Genomic DNA, 6,000 nt, shown 5'->3' with positions numbered 1-6,000 from the left:
ACTCTCATTTTTTCAAGTCTCTTTTGTTCTCAGCCTTGGAGTCCATTGTCCATTTTATTTTCCTATCTGGCCACACATTGTCTGAGTCAGAATACAACTGTACCACAAATTAAAATGAAAATTAAAAATGAGGGGAAAAAAGTGATTGAATTAATGTGATATTTGGCAAGTAACACTTCACCAGAATCTGCATATTATTCTGCTCTCATGTATGTCCAGCATGTATTTTGAAAATGAGCTGGATATAGAATTTAGAGAAGTTCCCCATACAGTCAAATTTAATACAATGGAGAAACACAACAGGAAATAAAAATTAATCTTGTAGTAGCATTTAGGATGACAAACATAATATAATTCCAGACCAAGCAGCCTAGCACTGATCCTGCACAGAGATTCATTAATCGATGTGGAAGTTTGATTAATCAGAACTAAAAGTGTGTGATTATGTGCCAGTCAAAGAGGAAAACAGAAGTAAGATCTTGTAGCATGAATCTGATAACATTTATCTGTAACATCAAGAGGAAGTTCTGATAAAGAGTTTACCACTGACTTCTAAGAACTTTTGTAGATAACTGACTTGGGCCCACACAATATTTTGATGAAGAAACTGGGTGCTATGAAATCAGCACAGCCATTGTTGTATAGAGACAAAAGAGTCTTGTGAAAATCAAGATATAAATGTTGCTGCTAGGGGATAAATTAGGGTTAGTTAGTTCATTATACAATTTATAATAAAATGTTGTAGATGAACACTAGTTATTGTTTATTCTAATCTTTTGGTGTGGATAAAGAGTTTAATAATTTGCTCAAGAATCTTGGAAATGTTAATTCAGGTATTTCCTGATCCTATAGTTTAATATTTAAAAAACGTGAAAATGAAAAAAAAAAAAACAGTAAAATTAAAAAATGTGTGGATTAAAAAGGTAGTCTATTGTGCATGCATTAGGAACTCCTGAAGATAATAATCTATGGCCCAGAGATTGCTCTGGCTTCTTCTTAAGCATCCTCTAATCAATTGTATCATCTACCCAGCTGATTATATTTATTTCATTTAGATAACATTTATTTTTTCCACATCCTGCCTTTTTTAGTCCTGTTGCATTATTAGAATTTTAATTAATACTTTTTGTTAGCAACGTCCATTTGTACCCATTCTTAGCCATATGTGTTTTCTTCTTCTTTTTGCTCTCTCAAATGCTACAGCTTTCATTGCAAAGTAGTGTCACCCTGTTTGTCTTTACATTGTATCACTATCAGATTGCCAGGATGATTTGTTTTCCAGTAAATACCAGCACTACTCTCCCAAATAACTTCCTGAAAGATCTTGTTTCTACATCATTTTTGACCATGAGAAAAATTGGGAAAATTCAGTTAATGTGGTAGAAAAGAAAACCTAATTTTCCCAACTTTTTTAGAGTTAACACAAGAAAACTTGTTTTGGAAACAATTTTAATTGTTACTTCATGACCATTTTCGGTAACAGTTTATTTCCCTGGAGGACAATATGTGGTATTACACCTAATTTTACCCAACAATGTTATTTCAGTCTAATGGTTCTCTCTAGACTTTTTTGCTATTGAAGAGAAATCTTTATTGAATGGAAATCTAAGAATATTTGCTGAGGAACATAATCCTTAAAAAATTGCATTATTAATGAAAATATAATTTACATGAAAATTTACCCTAGTAGATTCTCATGATGGAATACTCTCTACTTCTGTGTTTGATTTTATGCACCTGTCTCAACCTGCTCCAGGTTATCTAGCATAGACCACAAATATTTTTTGCCTGCTTCAATTTATCTAATATATAGCACAAAGAAGAGCCAAAAGACTCCAAAATACCTGAGCTTCTGCTCTTTGGAGAAAAACTATGTATGTCTGATCCCTGCTATCACCCAGGCTGGCTTCAGTTTCACTGAATGCATAAATTGTACTCTCATGACAAGATCCTCAAATATTTATTGTTCCTGAAGACAGAAATACTTTCCACTAAGATGTGTTTCTTACAAGTTTTCACAATAATTATAGTCTCTCCTTTTTCCCCTCATTGGATTCTTACAAGTTCAAAACTAAAGAAACAAACTTTACTGCAGTAATCCACATTTTTGCTGTTTCTGTTTATGAACCTGGAGGACTAACAAAAGCATTTTGACACTTTGCAGAACATTTATGCATGTCTGCTGATAGAAATATTTAAATTTTCTTCTAATCTTCAAAAGACCTCAGCAAAAAGTGGTTTAAAAAAAAGGGGGGGGGGAACACTACAAAGCTAAAAGTTCCTTTTTTCATTAAAAAAAAAATATTCCTAATAATAGAAGAGTTCAAGTTCCTTTTTTCATAAAAAAAAAAAAAAAATTCCTAATAATAGAAGAGTCTTGATTTTTAAGCCTGGTGGAAAGTTGCCATTTGTCCCTCTGAGGGGTAATATTTCCAGTAACTTTTTGGTGTAATACTGTGATGTGTCATTCCACAGAGGTGAAGAAAAATGCAATAATGCTTCACAGGCTTAGAGGAACATCAGAAGATTAAAAACAAACAAAGGAAGTTTATTACTACAGAATATAAAAAGCTGTGCTATTTTATCTTCCTGTTTTTCAGATAACAGTGCAAGTGGAGAAGGAGATATATGTACCAAGCCAGACAAGAGAAAAACCTGTAGATGCTAAAATTGTAATAAAATTCTCAGGGCTACCAAACCCCTTGTTTACAACACTTTTATTGAAAAGAAAATCTAGGGCATCCTTTGATGCTGGCTTTACACAATAGATATGTGTCATTTTATTGCCTGCATTCACTTGAATCCAACACACATTTTATAAAAGCAGTCAGACCACTGGTGTATTCATTTTCTCCACTACATTGGTGACACACTGTAGTTTATTTTAATACATGGTGGATACATTTACACATGAACAAATTTTAGTATTGTTATTCCAAGGGTGCTATTCTACCTTGTATTCTCATACAGCAGTTAAACTTCAGTTTGATCCCTAGATTTAAGGTTTGAAAAGTTATTTCCAAACCCTCTAGTGGCACTTTCCCACATCTGTATTTTTTCTCATCTTAGAGATGCCTGACTAGTATACTATCATAGGGCTAAGAAGAAATACTATTAGCAGCCAAAACTGGTATTTTAATTTTTTTTTCAGTAAATACATATGCATTTTCTAAAGAGTCGATAAGAGAAACAGAACTTGAAAAAAAAGCTGCTTCCTTTCAGTTTTTGGCATCGTTGTCACATTTGCTTACTTATATGCATTTGCTATATTGTTGTTAAAAATAAAATCCAGTTAAAAGGCTGTTTTCTCCTTCAGTCTCTACATAGGACAGCATTTCTGTAGAGATCACTTCCTAAGCAGATGCCTAGTTCCATGTGTTTATACACTATGCCTAAAGAGCTCTTTGAGTTAATCCAAGATGGCTTTTATGCCCATTATTATTTGTTCAGTGAAGAAAATATAAAATCATAGAATTATAGGAAAGTTTGGGTTGGGAGGGACCTTTAAGGTCATCTAGATCCAACTCCCTTGCCATGGGCAGGGACACCTTCCCCTAGTCCAGGTGGCTCAGAGCTCTATCCAATCTGGCCTTGAACACTGCATCCGCAGCTTCTCTGGGCAACCTGTGCCAGTGCCTCACCACCTCACTGTAAAGAATTTTTTCCCAATATCTAATCTAAATCTATTTTCTTTTAGTTTGCATGTCCTGTCCTGTCCTGTCCCCACAGGACCTTGTAAAAAGTCCTTCTCCATCTTTCTTGCAGGCTCCCCTCAGGTGTTGGAAGGCCACAATAAAGTCACCCCAAAGTTTTCTCTTCTCCAGCATGAACAATTCCAATTCTCCCAGTCTTCCCTTGTAGGAGAGGTGCTCCATCCCTCTGATCATCTTGGTGGCCTTCTTTGGACTCACTACAAGAGGTCCATGTCTTTCTTCTTCTGGGCACTCCAGTGTTGGATGCAATATTCCAGTTGGGGTGTCACCAGAGCAGAGCAGAGGGACAGAATCCCCTCCCTTCCCTGCTGCCCACGGTGCTTTGGATGCAGCCCAGGCATGTTTGGATTTCTGGGCTGTGAGCTGACCTGTTTCTGAGTCATGCCCAGCCTCTCACCCACCAGCACCCCCAAATCCTCCTGGGCAGGGCTGCTCTCAATCTGCTCATCCCACAGCCTGGGTTGAAGTCGGGGGTTTCCCCAAACCAGGTGCTCACAGATTATTACTGTTCTGCTAAAACCAGATAAGTAATCCATTAGAAGGCTTGTAAGTATTTTAGTATCCATAGATGTTTATATTTAGTGGATACAATTTAGCCCTTAAAAGTCATACTTACATTTAATGGTGTGTTCAGGCTTTTTTTTTTTTTTAGCTCATAATTGCATACTTGATTTACTTTTCTGCTACATGATAAAGGAAAATATTTCACCATTTAGACAAAAGGAAACTTTTACAACACTTTTAATTTATTCTGGAAACATGAATACGAGGCAAAGTATCACAGGTGTGTACCTACTTGTCAACTGACTATTTAAGGCCAAGTATAAGGGGTTAAATTTTATCTCTGAAGTCAGCCACAAACTCCCGTTGAACTATGGCAAGAATGTTTCTCAAATGCAAAAATGCATCTTCCTTTGCTTCCTCCACTTCCCACCCCCAGTAGTCAGTTTCTACAATCATCAATATTAGCAGGAGCAGCTACATATTAACTTTTTTTTTTTTACACTCTGAAAATAGGGAACAAAGTTAAAAGAACTCAGAGGAATTTTCACTTGGTCTTTTAAATTGCACATGTTAATGGGTTGTAAATATTTGCTGTGAAATAGCACACACCTTTCCTGCAGGCAACCATCGAGCTAATTCCAGGTGTGTTTGGTGAGCTGCCACTTGTGCTTTGTTGCAGAAATCAGCTCTAGTACTTGTCACTGGGGGAATAATATTAGCATTTTAATTTATTTATACAACTGTTCTTCATACCTACCTCTACCCAGCATCTGGATAAGTGGCAGATCAAGCACAGCACCCTTTTACATTTTTTTTTGCCCTGCAGTAATTGTGCACAACTTTATTAAAAGTGAGTCAGCCACGATGAGGGATGGTTTCATGGTACACATGTCACACCTAGATTAGGTCAGTGCTGCAGAGAACAACAGTGCTTCAGGGCTGTGGGGATGTGTCCCCCATCCCCAGCTCACAGGGTCTGAGCCCTCACCTGCAGAAACCCAGCTGGGCACCAACTCAGAGTCACAGAATGGGTCAGGCTGGAAGGGAGCACAGTGGGTCATCTGGTCTTTCCATCACAAGTCATTAACTCACCTCTTTTCACAATCAAAGGGGTGATTGATGTAGTAGAGTTAATGAAATTAGAATACGACCAGTGGGTCATCTGGTCCAGCCTCCCTGCTCAGTCAGGGTCACCCCAGAGCATCCAGCACAGAACTGTGTTCAGATGGTTCTGGAATATCTCCAGTGAGGGAGACTCCACAGCTCCTCTGGGCAGTCTGCTCCAGTGCACGGTCACCTGCACAGCAAAGAAGTTCTTTCTCATGTTCAATGTATCATTTTCTGCCCATGGCCTCATCTCCTGTTGCTGGGCCCCACCGAGCAGAGCCTGGTCCATCCTTTTGGCACCATCCCACAGATATCTACACACATTAACGAGGTCCCCTGTCACTTGTCACTTGTCTCCTCTTGAGGCCGAACGAAGCCAGCTCCCTCAGCCTTTTCTCAAAGGAGAGACGCTGCTTCATCTCCTTTGCTGCCCTCCGCTGGACCCTCTCCAGGAGCTCCTTGTCTCCCTTGTACTGAGGAGCCCAGAACTGGACACAGATTCCAGATGTCCTGACGAGAGGAGCAGGAACACCTCCCTGTCTTGCTGTACGCCAGGACTCCCTTGTCCTTGGCCACAGGGCCAGCCCGGAGCGTGCCGCCCTACCCGCGGCCATGCCGCCCCTCAGGCGGCGCCGGCTCATCCATCGCTCGGCGAGCGGCTGCCGGCCCTGGTTGC

Source organism: Onychostruthus taczanowskii, unplaced genomic scaffold (assembly GCF_017590055.1).
Source record: "Onychostruthus taczanowskii isolate IOZ18803 unplaced genomic scaffold, ASM1759005v1 scaffold3, whole genome shotgun sequence".
Taxonomy (NCBI): Eukaryota; Metazoa; Chordata; class Aves; order Passeriformes; family Passeridae; genus Onychostruthus; species Onychostruthus taczanowskii.
Note: the sequence above shows the minus strand (reverse complement) of the source record.